This window comes from Lissotriton helveticus, chromosome 4_1 (genome assembly GCF_964261635.1).
Source record: "Lissotriton helveticus chromosome 4_1, aLisHel1.1, whole genome shotgun sequence".
Classification (NCBI taxonomy): Eukaryota; Metazoa; Chordata; class Amphibia; order Caudata; family Salamandridae; genus Lissotriton; species Lissotriton helveticus.
In genome coordinates, this window is record NC_136063.1 from 1,672,231,986 (window position 1) to 1,672,251,510 (window position 19,525).

At 34.0% G+C, this 19,525-nt stretch overlaps 11 non-coding genes across 11 annotated transcripts; 8 read left to right on the plus strand and 3 right to left on the minus strand.

Moving 5' to 3' along the window:
- Window positions 1-461: 461 nt before the first annotated feature.
- TRNAQ-UUG (transfer RNA glutamine (anticodon UUG)) lies at window positions 462-533 on the plus strand. Its single transcript has one exon. It is a non-coding gene; the product is annotated as a tRNA-Gln (tRNA).
- An 826-nt stretch (window positions 534-1,359) lies between these two features.
- TRNAQ-CUG (transfer RNA glutamine (anticodon CUG)) lies at window positions 1,360-1,431 on the minus strand. Its single transcript has one exon. It is a non-coding gene; the product is annotated as a tRNA-Gln (tRNA).
- A 1,550-nt stretch (window positions 1,432-2,981) lies between these two features.
- Window positions 2,982-3,053, plus strand: TRNAQ-UUG (transfer RNA glutamine (anticodon UUG)). The gene has a single exon. It is a non-coding gene; the product is annotated as a tRNA-Gln (tRNA).
- A 2,446-nt stretch (window positions 3,054-5,499) lies between these two features.
- TRNAQ-UUG (transfer RNA glutamine (anticodon UUG)) lies at window positions 5,500-5,571 on the plus strand. The gene has a single exon. It is a non-coding gene; the product is annotated as a tRNA-Gln (tRNA).
- Window positions 5,572-8,017: 2,446 nt separating this feature from the next.
- Window positions 8,018-8,089, plus strand: TRNAQ-UUG (transfer RNA glutamine (anticodon UUG)). The gene has a single exon. It is a non-coding gene; the product is annotated as a tRNA-Gln (tRNA).
- Window positions 8,090-10,535: 2,446 nt separating this feature from the next.
- On the plus strand, window positions 10,536-10,607 carry TRNAQ-UUG (transfer RNA glutamine (anticodon UUG)). The gene has a single exon. It is a non-coding gene; the product is annotated as a tRNA-Gln (tRNA).
- An 826-nt stretch (window positions 10,608-11,433) lies between these two features.
- On the minus strand, window positions 11,434-11,505 carry TRNAQ-CUG (transfer RNA glutamine (anticodon CUG)). Its single transcript has one exon. It is a non-coding gene; the product is annotated as a tRNA-Gln (tRNA).
- A 1,550-nt stretch (window positions 11,506-13,055) lies between these two features.
- TRNAQ-UUG (transfer RNA glutamine (anticodon UUG)) lies at window positions 13,056-13,127 on the plus strand. The gene has a single exon. It is a non-coding gene; the product is annotated as a tRNA-Gln (tRNA).
- A 2,446-nt stretch (window positions 13,128-15,573) lies between these two features.
- On the plus strand, window positions 15,574-15,645 carry TRNAQ-UUG (transfer RNA glutamine (anticodon UUG)). The gene has a single exon. It is a non-coding gene; the product is annotated as a tRNA-Gln (tRNA).
- An 826-nt stretch (window positions 15,646-16,471) lies between these two features.
- TRNAQ-CUG (transfer RNA glutamine (anticodon CUG)) lies at window positions 16,472-16,543 on the minus strand. The gene has a single exon. It is a non-coding gene; the product is annotated as a tRNA-Gln (tRNA).
- A 1,550-nt stretch (window positions 16,544-18,093) lies between these two features.
- On the plus strand, window positions 18,094-18,165 carry TRNAQ-UUG (transfer RNA glutamine (anticodon UUG)). Its single transcript has one exon. It is a non-coding gene; the product is annotated as a tRNA-Gln (tRNA).
- Window positions 18,166-19,525: the final 1,360 nt, after the last annotated feature.

Consider the following 19,525-nt stretch of genomic DNA (forward strand, 5'->3'; position numbering starts at 1 on the left):
AGATACATACGTGTAAAGTGGATATGTACAAGTTTATAAGTAAATGAGATGTTTTTCCAATTAATAATTCTAAGAACTGAATGGAAAAGAAAATCGTAAAGTTTAGATAAGTCCCACTGTGATTTGTACTCAGATCCCGGTTTTCAGAGTCTAGAGTGCTAAGCATGATACCATCAAACCACCTGTACCAGGTTGAGCTTTTCATTTTGAGAGAAGAGATTGCATTCACGGGGGAATCTTATATTTTATTGCAAAATCGTATCTCACATAAAAAGTACTGTTCAACAGAGTGATAGCGTTACTTGAGTCCTCTGGGCAACATCCTTCCCTAACATAGTTCAATATGCAAAAGTTGAACAGAATAGAAAAGTAATAACATTCTGTTGGTCTTTGACTGTAGAACATTAAAAACTTTGAAATGTTCACATTGCTGCAGCAATTTGCTCCCTTGTCACATGGGAGGTTCCATGGTGTAATGGTTAGCACTTTGGACTTTGAATCCAAGGATCCGAGTTCAAATCTCGGTGGGACCACTTTCATGACTGTTGATCAAATCTTTTTCTGTCAAGTGTATTCATAAATATCACAAATCTAACACGGGTAGAGTGAAACATTAATCTATTGATTGTATTCTGAAAGTCTATTCGATGTGAGCAAATGATAGAACTTTTAGAAAACATGGAAATTAAATGGCTCAAAATAATGAGACATTTTGCGAGCTGACTCTGTTTTCTCAAACTCATCACAGGGGGCTGATGCAAGATATTACTTTCTTAAATCTTACTGTTATTGATAAGGGGAAGATGGAACTTTTTAATTGGAAATCCTTCATTAAAACAAAACTTGAGGAATCAAATTGTGTATTATGGGGACAGAAGATATGACGTTTTGAATAACAATCGTGAAATTCAGACACACATATATTTACACTCTGATTTTCTAAAGTAAATCCATAACCATAAAGTAATATCTTTCGAAAGACGTGTCAAAGGTAATAATCTGAATTTCTCTTTCAAAGAAATTCACAATTAAATGCACTGTGTAAGTCAAGCATGTTGTCATATAAGAAATCAGCAAAAATTAACTATCTCATTACTGGTCATATAGATGAGAGAGGAAATGAACCTAACGTTTAAATTGTGGATGGGAAACAACAGTTTTTAGTTTTCAGCTTCAATACATATGTTTATGAATAATTGATTTCTTTATATAGTCTTATCGCTATCTAGACGGATATAGCTATGTATACATAGATGCATACTTATACGTTGATAAGTATCAGTATAAAACATTGACGTTATGTTTTTCCAAGACCAAATTCTAAGAAATGGGTGAAATAGTAAATCTCATAATTCAAGCAGGTCCCACCGAGATTTGAACTCGGATCGCTGGATTCAGAGTCCAGAGTGCTAACCATTACACCATGGAACCCTCCCATACATTAGTCATTTTTCCATTGAGACAAAAGAGAGCGCATTAGTGCGGGGGCATTTCTTACATTGATGAAACGATATCTCTGTTGAATGCTCATAGTGTAAAGAGCTATAATGTGATTTGATTCTGTTCAGATACATTCTCCTTAACAGTGTTAAATATGCAAACGTTTATCAGGATAGGCAAGTTATATCATAATGATCATCTTTGACTGTAACATATTAAAACATTTTACATTTGCAAACTAATACACCCATTTCTTTGTCTCTCACATGGGCTGCGCCAAAGAGCAATGATTGGCACGTTGGACTATGCATGCAAAGGTACCAGTCCAAATCTTGGGGGTACTATTTTATTACTCTTGACCTTTTCTATTTCTGTCACCTTTGTTTATTCATAGCTCAAATCCAACACCAGTAGGTTGAAAGAGACAATTATTGATTCCTTTCAAAACGTCCATCAGCTTGAACAAGTTACAGAAATACAAACATTATAATACGTTTACATCACATTCCTACACAAAATAGTGTGACATTAAGAAATCCTATCCTGTTTTTCTGAAATGCATTTCAGAGGCCTGATTCCCAGCATCCCTTTTTGAAGCTTTCTGCGCTATTGATAAGGCGAATTTAGCACATTTTGAAAGAGAAGTGTCCTTAAATCAAACCTAGAGAACCACAATGACGGTATCATTCAGATAGTACAAATGTTTTTTGTATATTAGTATGGAAATTGTGAAATAAAACGTTTTTCATGCTGATTTTCAACAGTCGATCTGCAATCGTGAAACATAAGCTTTTGCTTGGAGGCCTCACAGGTACTGATCTAATTTTCTCTTTTAAGATTATTCACAAATCATATGATATGCTTTGTATAAATCAACTATATTGTTAGATCAAAATTGAGTAAAAAGTGACTATCTCAATTTCATGACATATAGAAGAGTAAGGAGAAGAAGCTCATGTTTCAAATGTGGAGAGGCAACAACTTTTCATTATTTTCACCTCTACTAATTATATGCATTTTTATAATGTATGTGTTTATGTTGTCCTATAAATATACAGAGACATATAGCAAGATATAGGGAGATACATACGTGTAAAGTGGATATGTACAAGTTTATAAGTAAATGAGATGTTTTTCCAATTAATAATTCTAAGAACTGAATGGAAAAGAAAATCGTAAAGTTTAGATAAGTCCCACTGTGATTTGTACTCAGATCCCGGTTTTCAGAGTCTAGAGTGCTAAGCATGATACCATCAAACCACCTGTACCAGGTTGAGCTTTTCATTTTGAGAGAAGAGATTGCATTCACGGGGGAATCTTATATTTTATTGCAAAATCGTATCTCACATAAAAAGTACTGTTCAACAGAGTGATAGCGTTACTTGAGTTCTCTGGGCAACATCCTTCCCTAACATAGTTCAATATGCAAAAGTTGAACAGAATAGAAAAGTAATAACATTCTGTTGGTCTTTGACTGTAGAACATTAAAAACTTTGAAATGTTCACATTGCTGCAGCAATTTGCTCCCTTGTCATATGGGAGGTTCCATGGTGTAATGGTTAGCACTTTGGACTTTGAATCCAAGGATCCGAGTTCAAATCTCGGTGGGACCACTTTCATGACTGTTGATCAAATCTTTTTCTGTCAAGTGTATTCATAAATATCACAAATCTAACACGGGTAGAGTGAAACATTAATTTATTGATTGTATTCTGAAAGTCTATTCGATGTGAGCAAATGATAGAACTTTTAGAAAACATGGAAATTAAATGGCTCAAAATAATGAGACATTTTGCGAGCTGACTCTGTTTTCTCAAACTCATCACAGGGGGCTGATGCAAGATATTACTTTCTTAAATCTTACTGTTATTGATAAGGGGAAGATGGAACTTTTTAATTGGAAATCCTTCATTAAAACAAAACTTGAGGAATCAAATTGTGTATTATGGGGACAGAAGATATGACGTTTTGAATAACAATCGTGAAATTCAGACACACATATATTTACACTCTGATTTTCTAAAGTAAATCCATAACCATAAAGTAATATCTTTCGAAAGACGTGTCAAAGGTAATAATCTGAATTTCTCTTTCAAAGAAATTCACAATTAAATGCACTGTGTAAGTCAAGCATGTTGTCATATAAGAAATCAGCAAAAATTAACTATCTCATTACTGGTCATATAGATGAGAGAGGAAATGAACCTAACGTTTAAATTGTGGATGGGAAACAACAGTTTTTAGTTTTCAGCTTCAATACATATGTTTATGAATAATTGATTTCTTTATATAGTCTTATCGCTATCTAGACGGATATAGCTATGTATACATAGATGCATACTTATACGTTGATAAGTATCAGTATAAAACATTGACGTTATGTTTTTCCAAGACCAAATTCTAAGAAATGGGTGAAATAGTAAATCTCATAATTCATACAGGTCCCACCGAGCTTGGACTTGGATCGCTGGATTCAGAGTCCAGAGTGCTAACCATTACACCATGGAACCCTCCCATACATGAGTCATTTTTCCATTGAGACAAAAGAGAGCGCATTAGTGCGGGGCATTTCTTACATTGATGAAACGATATCTCTGTTGAATGCTCATAGTGTAAAGAGCTATAATGTGATTTGATTCTGTTCAGATACATTCTCCTTAACAGTGTTAAATATGCAAACGTTTATCAGGATAGGCAAGTTATATCATAATGATCATCTTTGACTGTAACATATTAAAACATTTTACATTTCCAAACTAATACACCCATTTCTTTGTCTCTCAAATGGGCTGCGCCAAAGAGCAATGATTGGCACGTTGGACTTTGCATGCAAAGGTACCAGTCCAAATCTTGGGGGTACTATTTTATTACTCTTGACCTTTTCTATTTCTGTCACCTTTGTTTATTGATAGCTCAAATCCAACACCAGTAGGTTGAAAGAGACAATTATTGATTCCTTTTAAAACGTCCATCAGCTTGAACAAGTTACAGAAATACAAACATTATAATACGTTTACATCACATTCCTACACAAAATAGTGTGACATTAAGAAATCCTATCCTGTTTTTCTGAAATGCATTTCAGAGGCCTGATTCCCAGCATCCCTTTTTGAAGCTTTCTGCGCTATTGATAAGGCGAATTTAGCACATTTTGAAAGAGAAGTGTTCTTAAATCAAACCTAGAGAACCACAATGACGGTATCATTCAGATAGTACAAATGTTTTTTGTATATTAGTATGGAAATTGTGAAATAAAACGTTTTTCATGCTGATTTTCAACAGTCGATCTGCAATCGTGAAACATAAGCTTTTGCTTGGAGGCCTCACAGGTACTGATCTAATTTTCTCTTTTAAGATTATTCACAAATCATATGATATGCTTTGTATAAATCAACTATATTGTTAGATCAAAATTGAGTAAAAAGTGACTATCTCAATTTCATGACATATAGAAGAGTAAGGAGAAGAAGCTCATGTTTCAAATGTGGAGAGGCAACAACTTTTCATTATTTTCACCTCTACTAATTATATGCATTTTTATAATGTATGTGTTTATGTTGTCCTATAAATATACAGAGACATATAGCAAGATATAGGGAGATACATACGTGTAAAGTGGATATGTACAAGTTTATAAGTAAATGAGATGTTTTTCCAATTAATAATTCTAAGAACTGAATGGAAAAGAAAATCGTAAAGTTTAGATAAGTCCCACTGTGATTTGTACTCAGGTCCCGGTTTTCAGAGTCTAGAGTGCTAAGCATGATACCATCAAACCACCTGTACCAGGTTGAGCTTTTCATTTTGAGAGAAGAGATTGCATTCACGGGGGAATCTTATATTTTATTGCAAAATCGTATCTCACATAAAAAGTACTGTTCAACAGAGTGATAGCGTTACTTGAGTCCTCTGGGCAACATCCTTCCCTAACATAGTTCAATATGCAAAAGTTGAACAGAATAGAAAAGTAATAACATTCTGTTGGTCTTTGACTGTAGAACATTAAAAACTTTGAAATGTTCACATTGCTGCAGCAATTTGCTTCCTTGTCACATGGGAGGTTCCATGGTGTAATGTTTAGCACTTTGGACTTTGAATCCAAGGATCCGAGTTCAAATCTCGGTGGGACCACTTTCATGACTGTTGATCAAATCTTTTTCTGTCAAGTGTATTCATAAATATCACAAATCTAACACGGGTAGAGTGAAACATTAATTTATTGATTGTATTCTGAAAGTCTATTCGATGTGAGCAAATGATAGAACTTTTAGAAAACATGGAAATTAAATGGCTCAAAATAATGAGACATTTTGCGAGCTGACTCTGTTTTCTCAAACTCATCACAGGGGGCTGATGCAAGATATTACTTTCTTAAATCTTACTGTTATTGATAAGGGGAAGATGGAACTTTTTAATTGGAAATCCTTCATTAAAACAAAACTTGAGGAATCAAATTGTGTATTATGGGGACAGAAGATATGACGTTTTGAATAACAATCGTGAAATTCAGACACACATATATTTACACTCTGATTTTCTAAAGTAAATCCATAACCATAAAGTAATATCTTTCGAAAGACGTGTCAAAGGTAATAATCTGAATTTCTCTTTCAAAGAAATTCACAATTAAATGCACTGTGTAAGTCAAGCATGTTGTCATATAAGAAATCAGCAAAAATTAACTATCTCATTACTGGTCATATAGATGAGAGAGGAAATGAACCTAACGTTTAAATTGTGGATGGGAAACAACAGTTTTTAGTTTTCAGCTTCAATACATATGTTTATGAATAATTGATTTCTTTATATAGTCTTATCGCTATCTAGACGGATATAGCTATGTATACATAGATGCATACTTATACGTTGATAAGTATCAGTATAAAACATTGACGTTATGTTTTTCCAAGACCAAATTCTAAGAAATGGGTGAAATAGTAAATCTCATAATTCATACAGGTCCCACCGAGCTTGGACTTGGATCGCTGGATTCAGAGTCCAGAGTGCTAACCATTACACCATGGAACCCTCCCATACATGAGTCATTTTTCCATTGAGACAAAAGAGAGCGCATTAGTGCGGGGCATTTCTTACATTGATGAAACGATATCTCTGTTGAATGCTCATAGTGTAAAGAGCTATAATGTGATTTGATTCTGTTCAGATACATTCTCCTTAACAGTGTTAAATATGCAAACGTTTATCAGGATAGGCAAGTTATATCATAATGATCATCTTTGACTGTAACATATTAAAACATTTTACATTTCCAAACTAATACACCCATTTCTTTGTCTCTCAAATGGGCTGCGCCAAAGAGCAATGATTGGCACGTTGGACTTTGCATGCAAAGGTACCAGTCCAAATCTTGGGGGTACTATTTTATTACTCTTGACCTTTTCTATTTCTGTCACCTTTGTTTATTGATAGCTCAAATCCAACACCAGTAGGTTGAAAGAGACAATTATTGATTCCTTTTAAAACGTCCATCAGCTTGAACAAGTTACAGAAATACAAACATTATAATACGTTTACATCACATTCCTACACAAAATAGTGTGACATTAAGAAATCCTATCCTGTTTTTCTGAAATGCATTTCAGAGGCCTGATTCCCAGCATCCCTTTTTGAAGCTTTCTGCGCTATTGATAAGGCGAATTTAGCACATTTTGAAAGAGAAGTGTTCTTAAATCAAACCTAGAGAACCACAATGACGGTATCATTCAGATAGTACAAATGTTTTTTGTATATTAGTATGGAAATTGTGAAATAAAACGTTTTTCATGCTGATTTTCAACAGTCGATCTGCAATCGTGAAACATAAGCTTTTGCTTGGAGGCCTCACAGGTACTGATCTAATTTTCTCTTTTAAGATTATTCACAAATCATATGATATGCTTTGTATAAATCAACTATATTGTTAGATCAAAATTGAGTAAAAAGTGACTATCTCAATTTCATGACATATAGAAGAGTAAGGAGAAGAAGCTCATGTTTCAAATGTGGAGAGGCAACAACTTTTCATTATTTTCACCTCTACTAATTATATGCATTTTTATAATGTATGTGTTTATGTTGTCCTATAAATATACAGAGACATATAGCAAGATATAGGGAGATACATACGTGTAAAGTGGATATGTACAAGTTTATAAGTAAATGAGATGTTTTTCCAATTAATAATTCTAAGAACTGAATGGAAAAGAAAATCGTAAAGTTTAGATAAGTCCCACTGTGATTTGTACTCAGATCCCGGTTTTCAGAGTCTAGAGTGCTAAGCATGATACCATCAAACCACCTGTACCAGGTTGAGCTTTTCATTTTGAGAGAAGAGATTGCATTCACGGGGGAATCTTATATTTTATTGCAAAATCGTATCTCACATAAAAAGTACTGTTCAACAGAGTGATAGCGTTACTTGAGTCCTCTGGGCAACATCCTTCCCTAACATAGTTCAATATGCAAAAGTTGAACAGAATAGAAAAGTAATAACATTCTGTTGGTCTTTGACTGTAGAACATTAAAAACTTTGAAATGTTCACATTGCTGCAGCAATTTGCTCCCTTGTCATATGGGAGGTTCCATGGTGTAATGGTTAGCACTTTGGACTTTGAATCCAAGGATCCGAGTTCAAATCTCGGTGGGACCACTTTCATGACTGTTGATCAAATCTTTTTCTGTCAAGTGTATTCATAAATATCACAAATCTAACACGGGTAGAGTGAAACATTAATTTATTGATTGTATTCTGAAAGTCTATTCGATGTGAGCAAATGATAGAACTTTTAGAAAACATGGAAATTAAATGGCTCAAAATAATGAGACATTTTGCGAGCTGACTCTGTTTTCTCAAACTCATCACAGGGGGCTGATGCAAGATATTACTTTCTTAAATCTTACTGTTATTGATAAGGGGAAGATGGAACTTTTTAATTGGAAATCCTTCATTAAAACAAAACTTGAGGAATCAAATTGTGTATTATGGGGACAGAAGATATGACGTTTTGAATAACAATCGTGAAATTCAGACACACATATATTTACACTCTGATTTTCTAAAGTAAATCCATAACCATAAAGTAATATCTTTCGAAAGACGTGTCAAAGGTAATAATCTGAATTTCTCTTTCAAAGAAATTCACAATTAAATGCACTGTGTAAGTCAAGCATGTTGTCATATAAGAAATCAGCAAAAATTAACTATCTCATTACTGGTCATATAGATGAGAGAGGAAATGAACCTAACGTTTAAATTGTGGATGGGAAACAACAGTTTTTAGTTTTCAGCTTCAATACATATGTTTATGAATAATTGATTTCTTTATATAGTCTTATCGCTATCTAGACGGATATAGCTATGTATACATAGATGCATACTTATACGTTGATAAGTATCAGTATAAAACATTGACGTTATGTTTTTCCAAGACCAAATTCTAAGAAATGGGTGAAATAGTAAATCTCATAATTCATACAGGTCCCACCGAGCTTGGACTTGGATCGCTGGATTCAGAGTCCAGAGTGCTAACCATTACACCATGGAACCCTCCCATACATGAGTCATTTTTCCATTGAGACAAAAGAGAGCGCATTAGTGCGGGGCATTTCTTACATTGATGAAACGATATCTCTGTTGAATGCTCATAGTGTAAAGAGCTATAATGTGATTTGATTCTGTTCAGATACATTCTCCTTAACAGTGTTAAATATGCAAACGTTTATCAGGATAGGCAAGTTATATCATAATGATCATCTTTGACTGTAACATATTAAAACATTTTACATTTGCAAACTAATACACCCATTTCTTTGTCTCTCACATGGGCTGCGCCAAAGAGCAATGATTGGCACGTTGGACTATGCATGCAAAGGTACCAGTCCAAATCTTGGGGGTACTATTTTATTACTCTTGACCTTTTCTATTTCTGTCACCTTTGTTTATTCATAGCTCAAATCCAACACCAGTAGGTTGAAAGAGACAATTATTGATTCCTTTCAAAACGTCCATCAGCTTGAACAAGTTACAGAAATACAAACATTATAATACGTTTACATCACATTCCTACACAAAATAGTGTGACATTAAGAAATCCTATCCTGTTTTTCTGAAATGCATTTCAGAGGCCTGATTCCCAGCATCCCTTTTTGAAGCTTTCTGCGCTATTGATAAGGCGAATTTAGCACATTTTGAAAGAGAAGTGTTCTTAAATCAAACCTAGAGAACCACAATGACGGTATCATTCAGATAGTACAAATGTTTTTTGTATATTAGTATGGAAATTGTGAAATAAAACGTTTTTCATGCTGATTTTCAACAGTCGATCTGCAATCGTGAAACATAAGCTTTTGCTTGGAGGCCTCACAGGTACTGATCTAATTTTCTCTTTTAAGATTATTCACAAATCATATGATATGCTTTGTATAAATCAACTATATTGTTAGATCAAAATTGAGTAAAAAGTGACTATCTCAATTTCATGACATATAGAAGAGTAAGGAGAAGAAGCTCATGTTTCAAATGTGGAGAGGCAACAACTTTTCATTATTTTCACCTCTACTAATTATATGCATTTTTATAATGTATGTGTTTATGTTGTCCTATAAATATACAGAGACATATAGCAAGATATAGGGAGATACATACGTGTAAAGTGGATATGTACAAGTTTATAAGTAAATGAGATGTTTTTCCAATTAATAATTCTAAGAACTGAATGGAAAAGAAAATCGTAAAGTTTAGATAAGTCCCACTGTGATTTGTACTCAGGTCCCGGTTTTCAGAGTCTAGAGTGCTAAGCATGATACCATCAAACCACCTGTACCAGGTTGAGCTTTTCATTTTGAGAGAAGAGATTGCATTCACGGGGGAATCTTATATTTTATTGCAAAATCGTATCTCACATAAAAAGTACTGTTCAACAGAGTGATAGCGTTACTTGAGTCCTCTGGGCAACATCCTTCCCTAACATAGTTCAATATGCAAAAGTTGAACAGAATAGAAAAGTAATAACATTCTGTTGGTCTTTGACTGTAGAACATTAAAAACTTTGAAATGTTCACATTGCTGCAGCAATTTGCTCCCTTGTCACATGGGAGGTTCCATGGTGTAATGGTTAGCACTTTGGACTTTGAATCCAAGGATCCGAGTTCAAATCTCGGTGGGACCACTTTCATGACTGTTGATCAAATCTTTTTCTGTCAAGTGTATTCATAAATATCACAAATCTAACACGGGTAGAGTGAAACATTAATTTATTGATTGTATTCTGAAAGTCTATTCGATGTGAGCAAATGATAGAACTTTTAGAAAACATGGAAATTAAATGGCTCAAAATAATGAGACATTTTGCGAGCTGACTCTGTTTTCTCAAACTCATCACAGGGGGCTGATGCAAGATATTACTTTCTTAAATCTTACTGTTATTGATAAGGGGAAGATGGAACTTTTTAATTGGAAATCCTTCATTAAAACAAAACTTGAGGAATCAAATTGTGTATTATGGGGACAGAAGATATGACGTTTTGAATAACAATCGTGAAATTCAGACACACATATATTTACACTCTGATTTTCTAAAGTAAATCCATAACCATAAAGTAATATCTTTCGAAAGACGTGTCAAAGGTAATAATCTGAATTTCTCTTTCAAAGAAATTCACAATTAAATGCACTGTGTAAGTCAAGCATGTTGTCATATAAGAAATCAGCAAAAATTAACTATCTCATTACTGGTCATATAGATGAGAGAGGAAATGAACCTAACGTTTAAATTGTGGATGGGAAACAACAGTTTTTAGTTTTCAGCTTCAATACATATGTTTATGAATAATTGATTTCTTTATATAGTCTTATCGCTATCTAGACGGATATAGCTATGTATACATAGATGCATACTTATACGTTGATAAGTATCAGTATAAAACATTGACGTTATGTTTTTCCAAGACCAAATTCTAAGAAATGGGTGAAATAGTAAATCTCATAATTCAAGCAGGTCCCACCGAGATTTGAACTCAGATCGCTGGATTCAGAGTCCAGAGTGCTAACCATTACAGCATGGAACCCTCCCATACATTAGTCATTTTTCCATTGAGACAAAAGAGAGCGCATTAGTGCGGGGGCATTTCTTACATTGATGAAACGATATCTCTGTTGAATGCTCATAGTGTAAAGAGCTATAATGTGATTTGATTCTGTTCAGATACATTCTCCTTAACAGTGTTAAATATGCAAACGTTTATCAGGATAGGCAAGTTATATCATAATGATCATCTTTGACTGTAACATATTAAAACATTTTACATTTGCAAACTAATACACCCATTTCTTTGTCTCTCACATGGGCTGCGCCAAAGAGCAATGATTGGCACGTTGGACTATGCATGCAAAGGTACCAGTCCAAATCTTGGGGGTACTATTTTATTACTCTTGACCTTTTCTATTTCTGTCACCTTTGTTTATTCATAGCTCAAATCCAACACCAGTAGGTTGAAAGAGACAATTATTGATTCCTTTCAAAACGTCCATCAGCTTGAACAAGTTACAGAAATACAAACATTATAATACGTTTACATCACATTCCTACACAAAATAGTGTGACATTAAGAAATCCTATCCTGTTTTTCTGAAATGCATTTCAGAGGCCTGATTCCCAGCATCCCTTTTTGAAGCTTTCTGCGCTATTGATAAGGCGAATTTAGCACATTTTGAAAGAGAAGTGTTCTTAAATCAAACCTAGAGAACCACAATGACGGTATCATTCAGATAGTACAAATGTTTTTTGTATATTAGTATGGAAATTGTGAAATAAAACGTTTTTCATGCTGATTTTCAACAGTCGATCTGCAATCGTGAAACATAAGCTTTTGCTTGGAGGCCTCACAGGTACTGATCTAATTTTCTCTTTTAAGATTATTCACAAATCATATGATATGCTTTGTATAAATCAACTATATTGTTAGATCAAAATTGAGTAAAAAGTGACTATCTCAATTTCATGACATATAGAAGAGTAAGGAGAAGAAGCTCATGTTTCAAATGTGGAGAGGCAACAACTTTTCATTATTTTCACCTCTACTAATTATATGCATTTTTATAATGTATGTGTTTATGTTGTCCTATAAATATACAGAGACATATAGCAAGATATAGGGAGATACATACGTGTAAAGTGGATATGTACAAGTTTATAAGTAAATGAGATGTTTTTCCAATTAATAATTCTAAGAACTGAATGGAAAAGAAAATCGTAAAGTTTAGATAAGTCCCACTGTGATTTGTACTCAGGTCCCGGTTTTCAGAGTCTAGAGTGCTAAGCATGATACCATCAAACCACCTGTACCAGGTTGAGCTTTTCATTTTGAGAGAAGAGATTGCATTCACGGGGGAATCTTATATTTTATTGCAAAATCGTATCTCACATAAAAAGTACTGTTCAACAGAGTGATAGCGTTACTTGAGTCCTCTGGGCAACATCCTTCCCTAACATAGTTCAATATGCAAAAGTTGAACAGAATAGAAAAGTAATAACATTCTGTTGGTCTTTGACTGTAGAACATTAAAAACTTTGAAATGTTCACATTGCTGCAGCAATTTGCTCCCTTGTCACATGGGAGGTTCCATGGTGTAATGGTTAGCACTTTGGACTTTGAATCCAAGGATCCGAGTTCAAATCTCGGTGGGACCACTTTCATGACTGTTGATCAAATCTTTTTCTGTCAAGTGTATTCATAAATATCACAAATCTAACACGGGTAGAGTGAAACATTAATTTATTGATTGTATTCTGAAAGTCTATTCGATGTGAGCAAATGATAGAACTTTTAGAAAACATGGAAATTAAATGGCTCAAAATAATGAGACATTTTGCGAGCTGACTCTGTTTTCTCAAACTCATCACAGGGGGCTGATGCAAGATATTACTTTCTTAAATCTTACTGTTATTGATAAGGGGAAGATGGAACTTTTTAATTGGAAATCCTTCATTAAAACAAAACTTGAGGAATCAAATTGTGTATTATGGGGACAGAAGATATGACGTTTTGAATAACAATCGTGAAATTCAGACACACATATATTTACACTCTGATTTTCTAAAGTAAATCCATAACCATAAAGTAAAATCTTTCGAAAGACGTGTCAAAGGTAATAATCTGAATTTCTCTTTCAAAGAAATTCACAATTAAATGCACTGTGTAAGTCAAGCATGTTGTCATATAAGAAATCAGCAAAAATTAACTATCTCATTACTGGTCATATAGATGAGAGAGGAAATGAACCTAACGTTTAAATTGTGGATGGGAAACAACAGTTTTTAGTTTTCAGCTTCAATACATATGTTTATGAATAATTGATTTCTTTATATAGTCTTATCGCTATCTAGACGGATATAGCTATGTATACATAGATGCATACTTATACGTTGATAAGTATCAGTATAAAACATTGACGTTATGTTTTTCCAAGACCAAATTCTAAGAAATGGGTGAAATAGTAAATCTCATAATTCATACAGGTCCCACCGAGCTTGGACTTGGATCGCTGGATTCAGAGTCCAGAGTGCTAACCATTACACCATGGAACCCTCCCATACATGAGTCATTTTTCCATTGAGACAAAAGAGAGCGCATTAGTGCGGGGCATTTCTTACATTGATGAAACGATATCTCTGTTGAATGCTCATAGTGTAAAGAGCTATAATGTGATTTGATTCTGTTCAGATACATTCTCCTTAACAGTGTTAAATATGCAAACGTTTATCAGGATAGGCAAGTTATATCATAATGATCATCTTTGACTGTAACATATTAAAACATTTTACATTTCCAAACTAATACACCCATTTCTTTGTCTCTCAAATGGGCTGCGCCAAAGAGCAATGATTGGCACGTTGGACTTTGCATGCAAAGGTACCAGTCCAAATCTTGGGGGTACTATTTTATTACTCTTGACCTTTTCTATTTCTGTCACCTTTGTTTATTGATAGCTCAAATCCAACACCAGTAGGTTGAAAGAGACAATTATTGATTCCTTTCAAAACGTCCATCAGCTTGAACAAGTTACAGAAATACAAACATTATAATACGTTTACATCACATTCCTACACAAAATAGTGTGACATTAAGAAATCCTATCCTGTTTTTCTGAAATGCATTTCAGAGGCCTGATTCCCAGCATCCCTTTTTGAAGCTTTCTGCGCTATTGATAAGGCGAATTTAGCACATTTTGAAAGAGAAGTGTTCTTAAATCAAACCTAGAGAACCACAATGACGGTATCATTCAGATAGTACAAATGTTTTTTGTATATTAGTATGGAAATTGTGAAATAAAACGTTTTTCATGCTGATTTTCAACAGTCGATCTGCAATCGTGAAACATAAGCTTTTGCTTGGAGGCCTCACAGGTACTGATCTAATTTTCTCTTTTAAGATTATTCACAAATCATATGATATGCTTTGTATAAATCAACTATATTGTTAGATCAAAATTGAGTAAAAAGTGACTATCTCAATTTCATGACATATAGAAGAGTAAGGAGAAGAAGCTCATGTTTCAAATGTGGAGAGGCAACAACTTTTCATTATTTTCACCTCTACTAATTATATGCATTTTTATAATGTATGTGTTTATGTTGTCCTATAAATATACAGAGACATATAGCAAGATATAGGGAGATACATACGTGTAAAGTGGATATGTACAAGTTTATAAGTAAATGAGATGTTTTTCCAATTAATAATTCTAAGAACTGAATGGAAAAGAAAATCGTAAAGTTTAGATAAGTCCCACTGTGATTTGTACTCAGATCCCGGTTTTCAGAGTCTAGAGTGCTAAGCATGATACCATCAAACCACCTGTACCAGGTTGAGCTTTTCATTTTGAGAGAAGAGATTGCATTCACGGGGGAATCTTATATTTTATTGCAAAATCGTATCTCACATAAAAAGTACTGTTCAACAGAGTGATAGCGTTACTTGAGTCCTCTGGGCAACATCCTTCCCTAACATAGTTCAATATGCAAAAGTTGAACAGAATAGAAAAGTAATAACATTCTGTTGGTCTTTGACTGTAGAACATTAAAAACTTTGAAATGTTCACATTGCTGCAGCAATTTGCTCCCTTGTCACATGGGAGGTTCCATGGTGTAATGGTTAGCACTTTGGACTTTGAATCCAAGGATCCGAGTTCAAATCTCGGTGGGACCACTTTCATGACTGTTGATCAAATCTTTTTCTGTCAAGTGTATTCATAAATATCACAAATCTAACACGGGTAGAGTGAAACATTAATCTATTGATTGTATTCTGAAAGTCTATTCGATGTGAGCAAATGATAGAACTTTTAGAAAACATGGAAATTAAATGGCTCAAAATAATGAGACATTTTGCGAGCTGACTCTGTTTTCTCAAACTCATCACAGGGGGCTGATGCAAGATATTACTTTCTTAAATCTTACTGTTATTGATAAGGGGAAGATGGAACTTTTTAATTGGAAATCCTTCATTAAAACAAAACTTGAGGAATCAAATTGTGTATTATGGGGACAGAAGATATGACGTTTTGAATAACAATCGTGAAATTCAGACACACATATATTTACACTCTGATTTTCTAAAGTAAATCCATAACCATAAAGTAATATCTTTCGAAAGACGTGTCAAAGGTAATAATCTGAATTTCTCTTTCAAAGAAATTCACAATTAAATGCACTGTGTAAGTCAAGCATGTTGTAATATAAGAAATCAGCAAAAATTAACTATCTCATTACTGGTCATATAGATGAGAGAGGAAATGAACCTAACGTTTAAATTGTGGATGGGAAACAACAGTTTTTAGTTTTCAGCTTCAATACATATGTTTATGAATAATTGATTTCTTTATATAGTCTTATCGCTATCTAGACGGATATAGCTATGTATACATAGATGCATACTTATACGTTGATAAGTATCAGTATAAAACATTGACGTTATGTTTTTCCAAGACCAAATTCTAAGAAATGGGTGAAATAGTAAATCTCATAATTCAAGCAGGTCCCACCGAGATTTGAACTCGGATCGCTGGATTCAGAGTCCAGAGTGCTAACCATTACACCATGGAACCCTCCCATACATTAGTCATTTTTCCATTGAGACAAAAGAGAGCGCATTAGTGCGGGGGCATTTCTTACATTGATGAAACGATATCTCTGTTGAATGCTCATAGTGTAAAGAGCTATAATGTGATTTGATTCTGTTCAGATACATTCTCCTTAACAGTGTTAAATATGCAAACGTTTATCAGGATAGGCAAGTTATATCATAATGATCATCTTTGACTGTAACATATTAAAACATTTTACATTTGCAAACTAATACACCCATTTCTTTGTCTCTCACATGGGCTGCGCCAAAGAGCAATGATTGGCACGTTGGACTATGCATGCAAAGGTACCAGTCCAAATCTTGGGGGTACTATTTTATTACTCTTGACCTTTTCTATTTCTGTCACCTTTGTTTATTCATAGCTCAAATCCAACACCAGTAGGTTGAAAGAGACAATTATTGATTCCTTTCAAAACGTCCATCAGCTTGAACAAGTTACAGAAATACAAACATTATAATACGTTTACATCACATTCCTACACAAAATAGTGTGACATTAAGAAATCCTATCCTGTTTTTCTGAAATGCATTTCAGAGGCCTGATTCCCAGCATCCCTTTTTGAAGCTTTCTGCGCTATTGATAAGGCGAATTTAGCACATTTTGAAAGAGAAGTGTTCTTAAATCAAACCTAGAGAACCACAATGACGGTATCATTCAGATAGTACAAATGTTTTTTGTATATTAGTATGGAAATTGTGAAATAAAACGTTTTTCATGCTGATTTTCAACAGTCGATCTGCAATCGTGAAACATAAGCTTTTGCTTGGAGGCCTCACAGGTACTGATCTAATTTTCTCTTTTAAGATTATTCACAAATCATATGATATGCTTTGTATAAATCAACTATATTGTTAGATCAAAATTGAGTAAAAAGTGACTATCTCAATTTCATGACATATAGAAGAGTAAGGAGAAGAAGCTCATGTTTCAAATGTGGAGAGGCAACAACTTTTCATTATTTTCACCTCTACTAATTATATGCATTTTTATAATGTATGTGTTTATGTTGTCCTATAAATATACAGAGACATATAGCAAGATATAGGGAGATACATACGTGTAAAGTGGATATGTACAAGTTTATAAGTAAATGAGATGTTTTTCCAATTAATAATTCTAAGAACTGAATGGAAAAGAAAATCGTAAAGTTTAGATAAGTCCCACTGTGATTTGTACTCAGATCCCGGTTTTCAGAGTCTAGAGTGCTAAGCATGATACCATCAAACCACCTGTACCAGGTTGAGCTTTTCATTTTGAGAGAAGAGATTGCATTCACGGGGGAATCTTATATTTTATTGCAAAATCGTATCTCAAATAAAAAGTACTGTTCAACAGAGTGATAGCGTTACTTGAGTCCTCTGGGCAACATCCTTCCCTAACATAGTTCAATATGCAAAAGTTGAACAGAATAGAAAAGTAATAACATTCTGTTGGTCTTTGACTGTAGAACATTAAAAACTTTGAAATGTTCACATTGCTGCAGCAATTTGCTCCCTTGTCATATGGGAGGTTCCATGGTGTAATGGTTAGCACTTTGGACTTTGAATCCAAGGATCCGAGTTCAAATCTCGGTGGGACCACTTTCATGACTGTTGATCAAATCTTTTTCTGTCAAGTGTATTCATAAATATCACAAATCTAACACGGGTAGAGTGAAACATTAATTTATTGATTGTATTCTGAAAGTCTATTCGATGTGAGCAAATGATAGAACTTTTAGAAAACATGGAAATTAAATGGCTCAAAATAATGAGACATTTTGCGAGCTGACTCTGTTTTCTCAAACTCATCACAGGGGGCTGATGCAAGATATTACTTTCTTAAATCTTACTGTTATTGATAAGGGGAAGATGGAACTTTTTAATTGGAAATCCTTCATTAAAACAAAACTTGAGGAATCAAATTGTGTATTATGGGGACAGAAGATATGACGTTTTGAATAACAATCGTGAAATTCAGACACACATATATTTACACTCTGATTTTCTAAAGTAAATCCATAACCATGAAGTAAAATCTTTCGAAAGACGTGTCAAAGGTAATAATCTGAATTTCTCTTTCAAAGAAATTCACAATTAAATGCACTGTGTAAGTCAAGCATGTTGTCATATAAGAAATCAGCAAAAATTAACTATCTCATTACTGGTCATATAGATGAGAGAGGAAATGAACCTAACGTTTAAATTGTGGATGGGAAACAACAGTTTTTAGTTTTCAGCTTCAATACATATGTTTATGAATAATTGATTTCTTTATATAGTCTTATCGCTATCTAGACGGATATAGCTATGTATACATAGATGCATACTTATACGTTGATAAGTATCAGTATAAAACATTGACGTTATGTTTTTCCAAGACCAAATTCTAAGAAATGGGTGAAATAGTAAATCTCATAATTCATACAGGTCCCACCGAGCTTGGATCGCTGGATTCAGAGTCCAGAGTGCTAACCATTACACCATGGAACCCTCCCATACATGAGTCATTTTTCCATTGAGACAAAAGAGAGCGCATTAGTGCGGGGCATTTCTTACATTGATGAAACGATATCTCTGTTGAATGCTCATAGTGTAAAGAGCTATAATGTGATTTGATTCTGTTCAGATACATTCTCCTTAACAGTGTTAAATATGCAAACGTTTATCAGGATAGGCAAGTTATATCATAATGATCATCTTTGACTGTAACATATTAAAACATTTTACATTTCCAAACTAATACACCCATTTCTTTGTCTCTCAAATGGGCTGCGCCAAAGAGCAATGATTGGCACGTTGGACTTTGCATGCAAAGGTACCAGTCCAAATCTTGGGGGTACTATTTTATTACTCTTGACCTTTTCTATTTCTGTCACCTTTGTTTATTGATAGCTCAAATCCAACACCAGTAGGTTGAAAGAGACAATTATTGATTCCTTTCAAAACGTCCATCAGCTTG